The sequence below is a fragment of the Crinia signifera genome, chromosome 2 (genome assembly GCF_055691185.1).
Source record: "Crinia signifera chromosome 2, ASM5569118v1, whole genome shotgun sequence".
Taxonomy (NCBI): Eukaryota; Metazoa; Chordata; class Amphibia; order Anura; family Myobatrachidae; genus Crinia; species Crinia signifera.
Genome location: NC_139218.1, coordinates 174,587,424 through 174,606,853, shown reverse-complemented (window position 1 = coordinate 174,606,853; position 19,430 = coordinate 174,587,424). Strand labels below are relative to the sequence as shown.

The 19,430-nt window shown below is 41.4% G+C and overlaps 1 protein-coding gene and 1 long non-coding RNA gene across 3 annotated transcripts in view; one reads left to right on the top strand and one right to left on the bottom strand.

The window, feature by feature from the left end:
* Window positions 1-19,430, top strand: part of AATF (apoptosis antagonizing transcription factor) — a 172,897-nt gene that overhangs the window by 48,094 nt on the left and 105,373 nt on the right. The gene's annotated exons all lie outside the window — the stretch shown is intronic.
* The window catches only part of LOC146060222 (uncharacterized), a 34,683-nt gene that overhangs the window by 11,261 nt on the left and 3,992 nt on the right, over window positions 1-19,430 (bottom strand). The window contains exon 2 of the long non-coding RNA XR_014470398.1: window positions 10,999-11,110. This is a non-coding gene — a long non-coding RNA (uncharacterized LOC146060222). The remainder of the gene's footprint in view (window positions 1-10,998; window positions 11,111-19,430) is intronic.

Sequence of the window (19,430 nt, the reverse complement as noted above, 5' to 3'; positions counted from 1 at the left end):
CTCTAGTCCAGGCTTCTATCTATCTATCTCCTGGTAAGGTGTATTAATGTAAGGTGACATTTTGAACCCGAGAGGTTCGCTTGAAGATCTATGATGAATACTATACATATAGTGGTAAATTCTACTGATAATGGTACGTGTTAGGGTTAAGTTACTTTAAACTGAGTTTCTCATGTTCTACATAGGGGGAAATGTAATGGCCTGAGAGAATTGGTAAGGAATCTCAATGTGTGTGTTTTTATTTTTGTTTGTTTTTAAAGCGGCAATCCTTTACACTGCAAAATCAAACTGGTTTTGCAGTGTAAATGATTGCAACTTAAAAAAAAAACCCTGAAGATTTCTTACCAAATCTCTCACTTTCTTCTTCTCTCACCCTATTACATTTCACCCATAGTCTCTAAAATAAAATGCAAATACAATATCCTAGCCATCAGAGTACAAGTTTTTATCTACCCAAATAGCTGCTATTTTCTGTAATCTTATATGAAAAGTATATTGGGTTATTTGATAGATACAACATTCATTTTTACACATCTTTGCTAATTTGGACACCATTCCATTATGTATGTTCATTTAATACATTTTTTTTTGTTTGCTCTGGTCTGCAGATTAAGGACCATAGATTTTAGCATGTCATACCATGGGGCAAGTTGGTTAATAATTTTGAGATTGTTTCTTGAATGTAACCACTTTAAATATGCAAAGCTATATTATATGCAGGTGGCTGGTGCTCAAAAGAGCATATAAGGCAAAAAGCTCTACAGGAAAAAACAGTGTGACTACAGGGCTGATGGACAAATATAAAGTAGAAAACATGTGTGACTATCACTATTGTCCATGTGAATTAATCTATATGTTGGAAAACTACTTCCTGGATTTGATGGTATAGCATTTAAACTTGCAGCCTTATAGGCAACCAAGTGTCCACTCTGATATATAGGTGCATTCATTACATTTTTCATAAGAGAGAGCTCTGATATTTTAAAAAGAGGCCAGATGGACACATTGGATGTTAAAGACTTGTGATATCCGTTTATGAATGTTTTTGAGATAGACCTGTGAATAGATATCTTATATTATTTAATGTCAGTATCTTTTATATAATACAAATCTAAAAACAATTAATGGTTTTTCCAGATCCAGTGATTTTTTTTTGCCAGATAAACAGATAAATGGTTTCTACAATCTATTTGACTTGCCCACACATTACAGATTTATTTCAGTGATCGGCAGATTTTTTTGCCATCTAAAGATTGCATCTTCATATCTTGAAAGTGCTCATACATAACCTCAATCGATTTGTCATTTCAGATGTTACTTCTTTTCATAATGTATATAGAAGAAGACAAGACTGGAACAGCCACACATATAAAAAAACAACCGCAGATAATACCAGATTATTAAACATGTTTAAAAATCTGATTCAGCAATCGATTGGCGATCCCTATTAATTGTTGATTGGGATTGCCAAAAGGGGGAGCCCACACATTAAAGATTAATTGTGACAATTATCTCCAGATCTGAGGATTGTCACAATTGCTGATGTATGGGGGCCCTTAATTCTACTCCTCACTTCTTCTATGGGGAATTCAAGTGTTGTGCACTCCAGCAACAACTAAATGGCGCCCGACAGAGCTTCATTCAGCTGTTCCTACCCACCGGTGCTAAAATGTATTATTCTGATGATCTGTCGTTTTGATGGGCTGGGGGACTAATTTATAATATTTACTTTCCTAGTTTTAATGATTGTCTAGTACGGGGATGGCATTTAAATGAGTGGTGTTTCTGGATCTGTTGTGGTTCTTTTGTTTTTAGGGGAGGGTTGGTATTGTATATTCCACAATACATCGAATTGGGAGTTTGCGGCTACCCAGATTTTCTCCATGAAGTGTATTGCTTGCATTCCAGAATACAGCACATATCCACATAGTGTTCCAATAGCATGATTGGTTTAACCAGTTATGGGGTTGGTGTATCAAGCGGTGAAGAGTGAAGTTGCCTATAACAACCAAACATCTGAGGAAGCAATGAAAGTACACACTAAGATTATAGGTAGAGTGTGATTGGTTACCTTGGCCAAATTCTGCACTAATATATAGATATATCTATCTATCTATCTCTATATCTCTTTCTCCAATAGGACTCAAGGCGCTTAACAGTACAAGAACAATGAAGTGCATAAAAGCTTTTCATAAACAATACTTAAGAAAACGCTTGGGTAAATAGGAAAGTCTTGAGTCTGTTTTTGACGCATTCTAGAGTGGGGATCTCGAACTGTGTGGGGAAGTGAGTTCCTTAAAGTTGGAGCTGAATGGCTGAAAGCTCGACCCCCAGATGAATTACAGAAGAGCCTAGGTACTGCTAAAAGTCCTTGATCTACAGATTGCAGTCATCTGGTGGGGCAGTATGGAATCAGAAACTGCTTCAGGAACCTTAGGCCTTGGTCATGTAGGGCTATGAAACTCAGTAGATTGATCTTTAAAATGATTCGCCATTTTATTGGCAGCCAGTGAAGGGAGTAGAGAATGGGAGTAATGTGGCTAGAACAGGGCTGGTTAGTTAACAACCTAGCAGCTGTGTTTTGTACCAGTTGTAATTGGTGCAGTTTTTTTGCTGGTAGACCAAGGTAGAGAGTCCACTTCTCTACTCTTTCAACTGCTTGATAGATCAACCTCTAATTATTTCATATACTTCTACAGTAATCAGATTTGTTTTTTTCAAGTCTTGAGTACCATCCCATTTCCAGACACATAGAATAGTTAAATTTAGTAAAAAAATAAAAGTTGTTTTGCCACCTACATACTGAATACATACAGTAGAAAATTAAAGCTTCCCAGTAGAGGTGGCATTCCGAAGAACAACCCTAATACACTTCAGTGTCTCTCTTGAAATAAAAGTGAGCATGTAAAAAGTGATCGACAACTCTTGAAAGCTGACATTGTGTTAAAGGCACATCTCATTAATATTTTTTTCCCTCAACATCAGCCGTGACTTTACAAGGTTTGGCTGTCCTACGAAATCTGAGATCCCAAGTTCAGCTTGATGATTTACTGCAAAATTGCTTCTAAATTGAAGTAGAAAATGTTTTGCAGACCTGGCAGCTTTCAAGCTTTGCACCCATTTGTCACCCAGCATTTCCCTTTGTGTATGGAACAAGAATTAATTAGGCTGCTCGGCTGGAAAACTTTATGGCAATAATTTATATAGGAAAATATCTATTAAAGAGACAGTTTTGCTTTGTTTGAGGCTTTACTTCTCTAACATTAATTATGAATTTGTTGCCTCTTTTCAATACAAAATAAATTATTTTTTCATTTGTGTGTACACAAATGCACTTACAGGGTTCAAAATATTTAGGGGGGTTTTCAGTGTATTTAATAGTGGCCTTTTTCAGACTGGGCTCCCCTCATGCAGATTTCAATTTTTTTTTTTTTTTTCCCTGAACCTGCATTGCTGAAAATGGCCACTAGAATGTACTGCGGCCATTTTTTGCAGATCCACAGAGTTTCTGACTGTCTATTCCGACAGTCAAAAATATGAATCCAACATTGACTAGGTTAAATGTCAATTTTACTTAATATTGCAGGAAATTGAAAATTCTAATCGGACAGAATTGAATACTCCTCCCATAAGGGAGTATTCAGTTCTGCATGATGTGCCGCCAGACATGAATGTAATGGGCAATAGTCTATTATGGTACAAAGTCTTCCCACCATCCGTAAGGAATATCATTAATCCTTTTTGTCAAATGCCTTTGCCCTACCATTCCTCAGGTACTCTGTGGCCAACAAGAATGTAATTTTAACTTCTTTTTATTCAACCAAGAGATTTTTATTTAAACAAATATGAAAGTCTCACAAACATCCCCAAGGTTTGTAAACAAAAATTATCGGATTATCAGCTGCTGATCCCAAAATAAGTTTTTGGGCTATTTCCATTGGCCAGTTTCTTTTTAGCCTTAAAAGAGAACAAGGAAATCCTTGCATAATACATATTGGGGCAGATGTGTTAAACCTGTAAAATAAAGCGGAAGTAGAAGGTGATCACACAATGCACCAGTCATCGGCTGTGTTTGAAAAATGATAGGAGTTGATTTGCTGGTGCATTATCATCTTCAACTATCTCTTCACCAGGCTTAATATTAAAGCGTGTTCAGCAGGTCCTAAAGTGGTGTAATAATTCCATTAGTGATCATGGACTGCATGTTCTAACATCCGTACCCCAACTCCGTCCATCGCATACATAATTATTGCATATGCTCCAACATATGCGATAATTATGGCAAAGGACAGCTTTTGCGTTTAAGAGCTGTCCTTTGCGGTGAGTCATCGGGTCCCGGCGGCTCCCCACTCCCTCCCTTACCTGGCGCTGCTGCACCGGGCTCTCCTCCTCTGTGCACCCGGAAGAGGATCACAGTGCAGGGTGGAGGAGATCACAGGTCTGGGCAGCAAAGCTTTGTGCTGCCAGGACACAGATGAGGGGGTGTCGGTGCGGGGGTCGGTGGGTTGCGGTTGAAGAAAAATCTGGCGATGCCCCCCGTCGCAGTAACCCATCTGGGGATGTTTAGAGCATCCCAAAATGTGGTTAAAAACCCCAAATAACAGGGTTTTTACCGCATTTTTAGTTCAAACAATCTCCCCCCATGTGACTTCCTACATGTACTTCTTCTGTGTGATTTAGTTTCAGGCAAATATTTCATATTTCCACAATATGTGTGTGTATATATACTTATCTGGTCTAGAGCCCGATTATAATTTATCTTTTTTGGAGTTGACACATTACCAAAGAAGATGTAAGAATAGGTGGAAAGTGTTAATTTGTACTATAACCTGCACTATTTGACACTTTCATTGAATTTTGGTATGTATGAAATCAAATTACATACAGAAGGTCACTTTTCTATACAAGGTCTGCAAACGTATAATGATTTCACTGTCAACATACAATTTTATTGCGTTAGGAAATGAATAAGATGTTACAAAAAAAAGAAGCTGTAACCACGCTTATCATGGCTTATAGTTTTTTCACAGATCAGCGGTCTAACCTGCTGGTATGTGTTTAGTGCAGCTGTGTCATACCTGTGCATAGCATTTTGCACATGCACACTGGGACCAGTCTGCATACAAGATGCAGCCTAGTGCTGCTAGGGCTTGCATGGATAACTAAAGTAGGGAGTTTTCTCTTGCCTCACTTGATTAGAGTGTGAGCCTTTTATAGGTCTTTTAACTTTACTTAAGTGCTTCTGTAGCCAGTTTTATCATCTGCTGCTGCCAAGTTCTACTGTTTAACCTTGCAAGTAGTTGATTCCTATAATTTTCGGTGCACCCTTTAAACAGCCTGTGGGGTCTATTCATGAAGTGGAGAAGTGAGCCAGTAGAGCAATTGACCATGGTGACCAATCATCTGCTCTATATTAGTTCGTAGCAGGCACTTGATAAATGTTACCTCAAAGCTGATAGGCAACTTCTTCACTGGCACACGTCTTCTCAAAATTTTTCACTGTTCAACAGGTGTCCTCTGTTACATTAATCCTAAGGTGCATACACACGGTGTGATTATGGCTGTGGACCTTTTTGACTATACAATTTCCCTTGAACTCCCTGGAGCCCAAAATAACTGAGTTTTGACTGTATTGCTGTACAATTTTAACACTGGCCTGTTTTGACTATATACTAGAACACACAAAAATGTGCTTGCATCCACAGTCTATTTGTATGTGGGATACCAAACTCTTAGGGCCACGCATCAGCATTGCAAGCTGTATAGGCACTGCAATATGTACTAACCTTTCTTCTGAATTTGACTAGTCTAAGCTGCTATGATGTCGGTTTTTTTTTTATTTTTTTATTTGTTGGATTTTGCAGATTATGCTGCATCACTTTGCTTTCATCTATCCTGATGATGCAGCTTGACCTTGGGATGTGGGAGGGTCCTATGCAAAACCTTTTCAGGGGGCAGGCTCCTCCTCTCATCATCCCAGCATACCACAGTTGCGTTTAGGTGCCCACAGGAGTGGGTGCTATCCTGAACAGGCTGTGGGATGCAGCCCAGGAAGAGTCAGTTAGGTGTTTGTTTGTTTTTTGTAACTTTTACACTTAGCTGTCAGGCAGGCACAGTGTGAGGATTCTGTGAGAATCGTCACACTGACAGCGCAGCAGGAGCTGACAGAAGCGTGTCATGCACGCAGGGAGATTCTGCCTGGTCTCCTTGCGCAGCGCTTCAGACTTTCATTACAGGAAAGTCTCCTGGACCAGGGGGACCCCCGAACCGGCTCCCCATGAGGGGGGGGGGATCGTAGGGGACAGGATCTTTGCAATGGTGGGTGCCATCTTCAAATCGGGTTAACATGCTGGACTCCCTTGGAGGGCGCAGCCTGTTACAGGACTATCCCAAGTGATCCCCGGCAGAGGGGGAGGCACTTAGGAGAAGAGAAGCAGTACAGAGGAGCGGCTTACAGGGGGCAGTTGGCATCAAAAGACACAGACCCCGCTGTGGCAGGGAAATTTGGTCTCTTCCTTTACACTGGTGTTTGGCGCCTTTGGGAAGCAGTGAACGCGGAGCTGAAGGTTTCCTTGCAGTGTGACCGCTTTCTCCTGGGCCACGCTACCCCAGCTGATTGAAAGGTCTTATCAGCAGACAGATAAGTACATAGGGCATCCCAGTGATTTTAATAGCTCCATACTGGCCAAAGATTTCTTGGTACTCCAGCATTCTGGAGTTATCATCAGGACCTTGCTCGGCTAAGTTTGACGGCTTGGTTCTTGAGACCTCCATTCTAAAAAAGAAAGGATTTTTGGATTCGGTCATTTCTACAATGATAAATGCTAGGAAACCAGTATCATCCAGAAATTACTACAGGGTCTGGAAGATTTATATTCGTTGGGGTGTACGACAAAGTTCACACATCCAAGTTTAGGGTCTATAGATTCTTGCATTATGGATTTTCTTCGGGATTAGGCCTTCAATCCTTTTAAAGGTGCAAATATCGGCCTTGTCTATATATTCCTGAGGTACAGCCGTTTCTCGAACGAGTTATTAGACTAAAACCTTGTTATAAACAACCGGTTGCTCTGTTGGACTTGTTTTTAGTACTAGCTGTTTTACAAAAGGCTCCTTTTCAACCTTTAAGGTCTGCGGACCTGAAATTCCTTACGTGGTAGTTAACTTTTTTGTTGGCCATCGCCTCAGCGAGGCGGATGTCTGAGTTAGGGGCATTATCTTGTAAATTCCCGTTTTTCGTTGAAGATAGAGCGGTGCTTAAAACAGTACCTAAGTTCCTACCTAAGGTAGTTTCTTTTTTTCACTTAAATCAAGAGATTGTTCTTCCAGTGTTCAATCCTCCAGAGCACAAGAAGAAAAGGGACAAACTAAAAAATGTGGATGTGGTGCGTGCCTTACGCATATATGTGGACAGAATGAAGGATCTCCGCAAAACTTATTCTTTGCTGGTACTGTATGACGTACACAAGATGGGCTGGCCTGCTTCAAAGCAAACCATTGCTAGGTGGCTAAGATCTGTCATTGCCTTTTGAAGGCACAGGTCTTCCCACCTTAGTGTAGGCAAACATAAATGCACATACCACCAGGTCATCTTCATGGCGGTGCGCCATGGGTCTACAGCAGAACAGGTATGCAGGGCTGCCACTTGGTCATCTTTTCACACCTTCACCAAATTTTATAGGTTCCATGAGCGACGACTAGGTTCATTCGGGCGAGCAGTGATGAGAACTGCGGACCTGAATGTACCCTCCCAAAGGACCGGCTCTTGAACGTCCCAAGGTCAAGCTGACTCACCAGGATAGATGAAAGAGAAATGGGGATTTTTTGTAAGAACTTACTGTTCGAATCCCTTTCTCTGATTCTTTCCTGGTGATGCAGCGATCCCTCCCCTACGCTCAGTAAGTACTTCCGTTTTCATGAGTTGTCATGTTATAATGGTTATGTTATGCATATAATATGTTCATGCGATGTTCTGAGTTTTTGTATCCTAGTGTGCTCTAAAAGTTGAACTGAGGTATGCTGGGATGCCTGCCCCTGAAAAGGTTTAGCATAGGTGCCTGGCTCCTTCGGACCCTCCCACATCCCAAGGTCAAGCTGAATCACCAGGATAGAATTAGAGAAAGGGATTTGAACTGTAAGTTCTTACAAAAATCCCCTTTTCTAAAAATGAAGTCCATCTTTGCAACCACAACAAATATACATTTGTCAATAATAAAATGCTCAATTTTTATTTTATTCTTAGTCTTCCGGGTAGATGCACTGTATATAATTAATTTGCTATCTTATTTAAAGGGGGAAAAAAGAGCTTGGTGAATGTAATGAGGGGCTACAGATACTCATGCAATGATTTGTCCTAGAAGAAACATATCTTTCTTTAACATCTGTCCAGCTGTGGTGATTTTTTTTTTTTTTTTTTTTTTATTGAATTCGGGTTTGATTTAATTTTCAAACCATGGTGTAGAGATGACTTTTTTTTTTTTGCATTATATTTCTTCCATATATTTGTTTAGTGGTATAGCCAGCTGCTTTGTGTGTGATTATACCTTGCATACTGTCTAAAGAGTGTTGTCAAAATCTAGGTTAAGCGATGGATTCTAATGTAGATGTCCATTAATGTAGCATGATTGAAGTCCCATGCAAAGAGACAGTGAAAGCTTTTCATTTGAAGGTGGTGGGTTTTTTTTTTGCATTCCCGTTCAGTAGGAATATAATGTAGAGTTCGGACGGCTGTTTTTTGTTTTGTTTAGACCCACACATAGGACCTTGATATACAATATGATGTATTCTTTCTTGGTATCCTCCATTTTATATTCATTGGCTCACAAATTCCTAGAGTAAAAATGTTTAACTGCTGAACAAATTTATGTAATGTAGGGGATGCAGGTTAGTGTGCCGTCCTCTGTAAAGCAAATGTAGCCAGGTCTATATATCTTCCCTTGTCAATTACATACAGTTATATTATGCAGTGTTCTCCCCAGAAATTTTTCCCAGCTGGGTGGCATCAACAAGTAGCTGGGTGGGGGTCTTCGCAATAAAAAAAAGTGTCACTGTCCGTTCAGCACTGCCTATTGGCACTCATTGCAGTTAAAAAAAAAAAAAAAATCTCAGCCCACACCACCAAATACACTCTGAATATAAGGAAAGTGCTCACCTAATGCCTACTACATGTCACACACCCATTACATGCCGTAATACCCATTACACACTATTCCATCGCGTAATACCGATTAAATATTATACCACACTCCATAATGCCCATTACATATACCACACACCGTAATGCCAATTATACATTATGCCACATAAGTGCCACTTGCTTACATGCTTGATGCCAGGGGTTTCAGGCTCTTTGCCAGAAGGCTTACCCCCTCCCCTCCTCATTGGGCTGGAAAGACGGCTAGATGAGATGGGAGACGCGTCAGAGAGGCAGCTTTTGGCTTGGTGAGCATAGTGCAACGGAAATACTGGCGGTTCTGTCTGTCCGCCACAGCTGGTGCTCTTGCCGCCGCAAGTTCAGCCCAGCTCCACAGACAATAGAGCAAAACTTGAGCGCTAGGAATGGTGTATTGTGCTTATACACAGGTGGCTGCCTTCTGGGAGAGGGTTGCCGCCCTCAATACAAGAGATACCAGAAACAAGAACCAGAAGGGCGCCTCCTGTATATCAGTATAAATTTATTACACAATTTACAATAACTAAATAACACACATAGAATAAAATAAAGGATAAAAGGTATTGGATAAATTGCATGCATGCACTATTCAATTAAAAGAAGGCCATATCAATGTGTTAGCATAAATGTGTAACAAATAGTTACCAAGTATTTCCTGAATTGAAAAAGCTGCCTGTGTGCGGCGAAACCAGTCTTAAGAGAGCTTTCCCCTAACTATCGGCAGACTGATGACACAAAGGGTCGATTGGGAGCATATAACCCCGGCAAAAATCCCCCTTGTACACTCTGGTCCAGCCCACGGACATTCACAAGCAGCACCGAGTGTTCCCCCTGCCGATGCTGATACACGGAGGACCGTGATCAGCCAGTCTGCTTCCTACAGCAGCACAAGTCTACACGGAGTAGCGCCCGCCGGAGACTGTGTACTTAAGCCTACAGTCGGCTTGCTGGCCGCTGCAGCAGCTGTAGCTTGCACACCAAGGCAAGGCATACTGGTCAAGTGTGCCCACCCACTCCGCACTACACACTGTAGATTTGTGAGACAGTGTAAATCCTCCAGCCAAGCGACCAAGGCACCATCCACAAACGGTCACCTGCAGCTGTGAGGGATCCACTCCATTTTTTCCAGCATTTACCCTTGCCGGGAGGATTACAAAAAATATTTGACCAACACAGAATGTATTTGGGATTACCCCCCACGGAGTGACTGCTACTACTGTCCCATTTGGTCCAATCCAGGACGTGGTAACTATTTGTTACACATTTATGCTAACGCATTGATATGGCCTTCTTTTAATTGAATAGTGCATGCATGCAATTTATCCAATACCTTTTATCCTTTATTTTATTTTTATTCTATGTGTGTTATTTAGTGATTGTTCATTGTGTAATAAATTTATACTGATATACAGGAGGCGCCTACTGGTTCTTGTTTCTGGCAGCTCCACAGACACAGTGGGAGCATGATTTTCATGCTTCTGCTCTCGTGAGATTTTGGCCATCCTGGAGAAATCGCTCCCCTTATAGCTTGCGCTCCACTAATACCACCACTCTGCCCGGCCAGACCTCCAGAGGAATGCTGGGCAGCAGGGTGCACCTTGCCGGGCGGAGTGCACGAAGAAACCGCTCTGGGGAGAACACTGTTATGAATTGTGGCTTGCTGCACTCGTCACACTTTATAAAGTCAACTTTATGTTGGGGGGTATGTACAGGTCAGGAGCTGTACCGCGGGGCTCGCCATGCTTCGGGGTGCAGGTGTAATTTGAGGTGATATACACCCCATCTTCAGGTGTACAGCATAAGCATAGTGTAATACAAGGCATTACCTTAAATAGTGTATGTAGGAACTAGGCCACCTCTGTCCGAGTCTCTGCGCCGATCTGGAAGTGCATGTGTGACGCAGATTTGGAAACCGGCGTCCTGCGGCATCTCCCGTTGCTAGGAGACAAGGTTAGTGTCTGAAGGCCAGTAGGACGTGACCATGTAGCAAAAGTGCATAAAGTGATGTGAAAAAATAAATAAGTGATAAAACACATACACAATTAAAAATGACAAACCTATATAGCAGCATCGCTGTGCGTACTAATTACAAATATCAAAAAGAAACGACTGCATTATAGAAATAAGAAGATATTATCGCTGCACATCAGGAAGAAAACGGATTAACATAAACCCTAGTAGGAGATTGCCCTAGGCTGAGGGAACTACTATTAGTGAGATATGCGGTTTCTGCACTATACAGTTGAAGCAGATGAACATAAAAGAAAAAGTAGAAAAAGGACTGAGCAAGGTTACATCAGGGCATTCCAAGAAATTTGTTCATTCAGTCCGTTGGGAGAAACTGTGTCTTAAACGAAAAATCCACCTCGCTTCTAGGCGTAGTAATGCCTTTTGTCTATTGCCTCCTCGGGGCAAGGAGGGACTTTATCAATGATCAAATATTTCAAAGAGGAGAGAGGCTGTTGCATGGCTTTGAAATGTAAAGCCACTGGTAGGTCCACAGGTTTGTTTTCCAATGCCCCCTTTATGGCCGACCTGTGCAAGGCCATGTGTTCTTTAAATTGTCGGGTTAACATCCCGGCATAATATAATCCACAGGGACAAAAAATAAGGTACACAATAAATCTGGTGCTGCAGGTTAAGGCATGCCGAATCTTGTACACTTCTTCCATATGGGGATGTTTAAAGGAGGTGCTTTGAACTATAAAGGAGCAAGTGGTGCACTTGATGCATTGGTAGCACGCTCCAGGTTTGGTTTTTCCCTTGGCACCTAAACTTTTATCAAAACCTGTTATGTCTGTGTTGACTAGCATGTCCCTGAGGTTGCGCCCTCTACGATAACAGGCCATTGGTCTCTTGTTTGGGAAGCATGGTAAGGATTTATCCGTCGACACAATTGGCCACAATGCTTTACTGGCAATAGGTATAACTGTGCTATTGGTGTCATAGCTTGTCATCCAGGTAAGTCTTGTTCTCTTTAGCCTTGTCTAATGGTATATTCAGAAGTTTTGCTCTGTCCAATTTAAGTTCTCGTTCCTTGGAGGCTTTCAGCATCAACAAACTATAACCTCTTGTGGAATTTGGCAACCATAAGATCAAGCTGTGCTAGACTGGTTGTTGTATCGCTACATATGCGTGCTGCACTCAACATTTGAGTATATGCCAAACCCCGCTTAAGAGGAGGAGGGTGATGGCTGCTGGATAGCAACAGGGTGTTCCGGTCTGTATTTTTGTAAAAGATCGCTGTACTGATGTTTCCATTTTTCAAATGTACTGACACATCTAAGAAATCAATATGGTCATATCTCCAATTGAACGTGAAATGTATTGGACCAGGCATTTTGTTAATTTCTTCCATGAGACCAATGAATTTATCCAGAGGACCGTCCCATAACATAAACAGGTCGTCTATGTACCTGGTTAATAGCACAATGTCACCGCTTGCCAGATGTTAACTGAAGAATCTCTTTTCTTGTTCCACCATATATATGTTGGCGTAGGACGGTGCCACGGCTGATCCTATGGCACAGCCCTCTTGTTGTAAATAAATGGTGCCATCAAATCAAAAATAATTTTGAGTAAGGACCAGTTCCAAAAGTTGTAAAAATAGGAGCTTGTCAAATTTGAAGCTGTCCAACGTATCGAGGAATTTCTGCATGGCTGACAAGCCTTGGTTATGTGGGATGGATGTATAAATTGATGTAACGTCCATAGAACACATGATGGTGGAAGGATAGATCACAGGGATATTAAGGCGAAATTTGTGGTGTCTTTAAGATGTGAATCTTGGACTAGCACATGTGGCTGGATGATAGTGTCCAGTAACTCTGGGCCTTATTCTGGTCGGTGCGGCCGGAGCCGAATATGCGGCCAGGACCGTGCGTCCTAAACCCCGCCTTTCGTACGGATCGCTCACTCCGTCCGAATGCGGTAAGCCGCTGACCGCACCGAGCACGAGTGTATTTCTTAAGGATACACCTCCTCCATCTCTTGGAACCTCCCCCATCATTCGATGGTCGCAGAACATCGAATGCAGGACCGAGTGGTCCGCCAGCTCCCGCAACCTCAGACCACACGTGCATTTCTCCGTGCAAAAGCAGGGATCTGGGCAGGCAGCTGACATCCGGCAATGTCATATGTCCGCCCCCTACACGTGCGTCACGGCCGCATTACCATACGTACGCCCAGTGTTTTCATGGGAACGCCCATGAAACGCGGGGCGTATGCATATGGTAATGAGCCCAAACAGCCCTTCATGCCCCTCTCCACCCCCTGTTCGTAGTGTACACATTTCATGCGGAATTTGTCCGTGCTTCCCGTTCGCACATGCGCAGAGACGCCTCTGCACATGCGCAGACACAAAACATCGGCGGCACGAACGCACGCGGACATTACCGCTACAACCAGAATAAGGGCCTCTGAGACAGGTTGATATAGGCTCTCTCTTGATGATATCGGGCGACCTGGGAGAGATTTCAACTGTTTGTGTATCTTGGGTACACTATAAAGGATGGGCATGATTGAAAAACCTGTTGATAATGCACCCAACTTTTTTTGAATCAATTTTCTTGGCTTTAAAGCTTCCTGGAGTACTGCATTCAACTCAGTCTGATATTGGTATTGTTTGTCTGCGATACTTTTTTGTCTGACAGCTGCCGCATAATTTCAGTTGTATAATCACTCAAATTTTGGATCACTATTGCCCCACCTTTGTCAGCGGGGCGAATAGTAATACTTTTATCTGCACTGAGGGTTTTCAATGCCTTAAATTCAGCTGTAGACAAATTAAGATGAAAAGTTTTTGAGGCGGCTTCAAATCTTTTCATGGATCAGTCAAGCAGTCTCCTGTATGTCATGATGGATGGGTTATGACACGGTAGATCTGCTTCTTGTTTGTAGAAACTTTGTTAGGGGACCAATTGTAGATGGTAATGGGCCCCATACATCAGCAATCACAATTTATGGATTTTCAGATATAGGGATATTTTAGCCAGATAAATGGATTTTACAATCTATCTGACTTTGCCCACACATTACAGATTTATTTCAGTGATCGGCAGATTTTTCCATCTAAAGATTGCATCTTCATATCTGGAAATTGCCCCAATCGATTGTCATTTCAGCTGTTCATAATGTAAATAGAAGAAGACTAATTGGGAATGCCCACACACCTAAAAAAGATCTGCAGATAATACCAGATTATTAAGCATGTTTAAAAACCTGATTAAGCAATCGATTGGCGATTTTGATTGGGATTGCCAAAAGGGGGAGCCCATATATCTAAAATTAATTGTGGCAATCATCTCCATATCTGAAAATTGTCACAATTATTTGCTGATGTATGGGGCCCTTAACTCATTGTGTTGGAAGTGTTCACGCAGCCAGAGTTTTTGGTTCATCTTATGCAAGTCTAATTGCCAATAAAAAGAATTGTCAATTTGTCGGCACAAAGGATTTTCTCTTCGTCAGCCATAAGTGTTGTCGGGTAGGTTGAATATAGATTTTATGAGCAGCCTAGGCTCACATGCATAGCCAAGGAGCGCAGCTGTGTTCAGCAAGGAGATAACAAATGCAGATTTCCTCAATATAAATATTTATTAAAATAAAACATATAAAGCAATTCATATATTTAATAAAATATTTTTCAAATTTCAAAGAAGTGCACTCCTCCCTTGGCTATATTATCGCAGGTCAAGCCTCATTTTCAATAGTGCTGCGGCCATATTTAAAAAAAAAATGCTGCGGCCATATTTAAAAAAAAATATGGCCGCAGCACAATTGAAAATTAGGCTTGACCTGCAATAATATAACCACGGGAGGAGGTGAAAGGGAACACTCCCTGAGACGCCGCAGCATTACCGAAAGCGAGGCTTGACCCGCATAAACAAAATGGCCGCGGGAGTCTATGAATAAGCTAACTGAAAGAGAGGCTTGACACGCGGAACCCGGAAGGGCGGCAACACAAACCCCGCGAACGGGACTCCTATTTAAAGTGGGCACTTGTAAACACACAGCACAAACTGAGGAAGCCGCTGACGATTGATCAAAGGCGGAGAAACACGTTTTTGTAGCTGTGTTTGATCCAGATACCGCTGTATCACAACTGTTCACTACTGCCAACCACGCCAGCTGAGCAGGACTTTTCTGTAGGCTGCTACTCATATCCCTCCTCAGCCTCTTCAAACATCTAGCTGAGTGGAGGGCGCACTGAGTTTTGGATACCTACTAAAGGCTAAACTGTGGAAACATCTCTGCAGCCTAAAGCTCTATTGAATGAGCGGGACTGGTAACTATAAATCTGCCTTGCTTAAATTATGTCAAGATTGATAAATGAGCCATTTTAGGCTATTACATATGCCAAGCATTTTTATGTTTTTTTATGTTGTCTGTCTTGTCTGTTGAGTGTTGTATATGAAGTGCACTTCTTTGAAATTTGAAAAATATTTTATTTAATATATGAATTGCTTTATATGTTTTATTTTAATAAATATTTCCATTGAGGGAAATCTGCATTTGTAATCTCCTACCTGAATACAGCTGCGCTCCTTGGATATGCATGTGAGCCTAGGCAGCATGCATTATTTCTAAATTGATTTTGTCCGCACAGAGGCACACAACCTCTGATATCAGGGAGCTGCAACAGTGTTCAGGTGCTTTATGATCAGCATTATAAGTGTGCCTATTCCTTCTATCCTACCAGCGCCCCTAAGTGACCCTAGGGTCACAAATCTATAGTCTTATGAGCAGCCTGTTTGATTTGTAGATCCTTTCGTTTTGCTTTCCACGGCGGGTCCTTTTGCGCCGTATCCACGGCGGGTTGTTACCCCTAAAGGAGGTTTCTTATTGATCTTGCCGTCCTCAGATTCCACCGGACGAAGCCACTGTCTGACTGTGACGAAGCTTGTGTTTTTTTCTAGTGTCTGTTTTTTTGCACCAGTTGGATTTTTGATGTTGGAATCAAGTTGTATGAATTTTTGGCTCTGATTTTGTTATCCATCTGTATACCTGATTCGAGTCATAATCTGTCTGGACAGTTGCAAGCTTGGTTTTTTTAAACCGTGTCCGTTCCCGGCGGTACGTGTCGCATTGTGCTTTAAGTTTTTTTGTAGAAAATTTGTTGAACTCAGATGATGTCAACAGGTTGGTATGTTGTACTTTAAGCACTTCAATTTTGTCCTAAGTTATCTTCAGCTCCATGCCCTCTTCCTCCACCACCAGCAGCATCAAGTCCAAACTACTTTTGTTTAAAATAGCGACCCAGCGCCTACAGAATTCTGGACTTGATCTGCCAATATGGGGATATTGCAGACTCTGAAACCACGTGGAATATGCTTTCGTCGATAATAATCCGACGACGATTGACCATGTAGATGGTAGTCTATTTCGCATTTTTGGAGTTTTAAAAGTTGGTAATACACATCCTCCATGTCAGTTCTAGGACTGACTTCCTCCACGAACAGAATGCTTGCTGCTTCATCCTCAGAGAAACCGAGGGTTTTTCCAACAGGGGTGATGATGATGATGATGATGATGCCACTTGTGTCTGCATGTGTTAATGTATTATCCATGGTTGAATGGAAAAAGATGGGCTGCAGCAAAGTTGCCACTGGGTAAAGGTATAATAGGAGCCTTGGTCCTTTACAGTCCCCAGCAGGGGAGGTCTAGTATGTAGCTAGTTTAGATCCGGCACTCGGTTGAAACAGTCACAGAACCTGAGTGCCTTTGCAAGATATAAACAATGTGGAGAGGTAAAGCAAACTCCAGCACATGGCACTTCAGGAAATTTTCAAAGGTGATGAAATTTATTAATACAACGTTTTGGGGGTGATATACACCCTGTCGTCAGGTGTACAGCATAAACATAGTGTAATACAAGGCATTACCTTAAATCGTGTATGTTAGAACGAGGCCGCCTGTGTGAAGTGCCTGTGTGATGCAGATCCGGAAAGCGCGGCGCAGAGAGGCGGTCAGAGACGGCCTCATTCCTACATACACTATTTAAAGGTAATGTCTTGTATTACACTATGTGTATATCACCCCGAAACATTGTATTAATAAATTTCATCACCGTTGAAAATTTCCTGAAGTGCCGTGCGCTGGAGTTTGCTTTACCTCTCCACATCTGCAGATTGTTTATCTCTTGCAAAGGCACTCAGGTTCTATTACTATTTCAACAGAGTGCCGGATCTAAACTAGATGGATATATATATCTATATATCTATCTTTTTTTTTTAAATAGCTGATTTTGTGCGGGGTCTCCTCAATACATCATCTTCAGACATTAACTGCTTTGGAAAGCAGAGGTGACTCCATGGCACCGGAGCTGTGCGAGACACTGTGCTGCTGCATGCACATGCCCTACAAAATACATCAGTGCAGATGGGACCAGTTCTCTGGCTGCTGTTGGCCCAGTACACCCCTGCTCCATGGCACCTGCATTGACTTTAGTGGACATTTGAAATAGACTTTATCTGCTGGTTAAGAGCATGCACGCTTCCTTCTTTAATGCCTAAATGGGTTTTTCTCTTCAATCAGCTTAACTATTTATATATGTTATAGTTATGTAGTGAGGAGTTTGTCTCGTAAAAATATGCCTCCCTAATTTAAATTAAACCATAGACTTTCTCAGATGGTCATCACTGTTTTAAAAGTTAGTCACCATGGGGACAAGTATTTGTGAAGCTCTGATCTAATGTAGTTCTGTATTTTCCCTTTGGAGTATGACCATATTCTTATTTATTTATTTATATATATATATATTCTATTTACATTGTACATCTTGATTTTGTTTTTTAAACAGATTTCCCTTAGTAACTTGGGAACCTAGCATAGGTTTGTGCAAGTGTTGATCCATCTGTTTTAAAAAAACTGGACCTGTTGTCCTTGACTCTACTTTTCCTCCTTTGTCCAAATAATTCAGTCTTCCTTTAAAGGACCTACAGTATGCTCTCTTCTGTAAGGTGTTGACAGTCTAAAATGTTGTAATACCCCGTTCTCACTGCAAGGCAAATTCCCGTGTCTACTTGGTAATTTGCCTTTTTAACACAGGTTTTTTTTCCCCAGTGTGAACGGGTCAACCTGTGTCGACATTCCCGTGTCTCCAGCCCTGCTTTTGTCCCGGATTTGAGACTCTAGTATGCAGACACGGGTTGACCCGTTCACACTGCAAAAAAAACTGTGTTAAAAGGCAAATTACCGGGTAGAACTGCCTCACCCGGGAATTTGCCTTAGAAGTGAGAACGGTGGTCCGTCGGTGCAGTCCCCGGCATTAAAATGGCAGGTAAAAGCCGGGAATTTCACACTCGCAGTGTGAACACGGAATGATACATTTCTGCAGAAAATTTGTAATTGAAAATTTATCCTACTAAATTGTATTCTTTTTCCCATCTCATGCCTTCTATTGTGCATCTCCAAAAATGTGTATATACAATTCATATATTTTAAGTAATACCGGGGTCTAAATGTTAAAAGCTTATTGTTATTCTGAGTTTATAATCTGTCGTGCTTTCATAATTTTTCCTTATGCCTGGGTAGGTCGCAAGTTGCACAATAATCACTCTCTCAGCTTTGTAATCAATGCCCACAGTAATAGGATTCCTCTGGCCACTGGCAATTAATAAATTTGTGTCTTTTTTTTTTTTCTTTATAAAAAAAAAAAAGTGGGGAAAAAAAACACTAGCAAGTCGGATCTGAAATACGACTGACTGGCTTTCCTCATTTGCATATTTATTGCAGTGGAAACATTCTTACCGAATGATTGATGTCAGCCCTGCCTCTTGAATTCCAAGCAGCACATTATTATGAAATGAAAAATGCCGGCCCTAGAGTTGATTAAAGTTGAAGACGGGGGAATCTGTGTTTTTTAAGATTGTGGGAGAATTAAAGGCATATATTAATGGATGTTGACAAGAAGTGAGCCAACAAAAGCAAAGCAAAGGATTTGCTTGAAAAGATTTAATCAGATGTGTTTCTTGGGGGATTAATTGCTGGGGATGACCAGAGCAGTTGGTAGTATTTGTGGATTTAAATGATAATTGTTCTTGAGGTAAGAAATGGAGGTAGGATCAACAGCAAAATAGACATATGTTTTATAATGGATTTTGTTACATGTGCCTAAAAGTGTTTCTCTTACTGCATTTGAGATTTGTGTGTGGGCTAGGTAGCATTTTTATTTTGTCATTTATTACATTTTTCCTTTTTGGTTCCTTATGTTCTATGTTTTTTTTCCATCTACTACTATTGTGATTTGTGCTGTTTA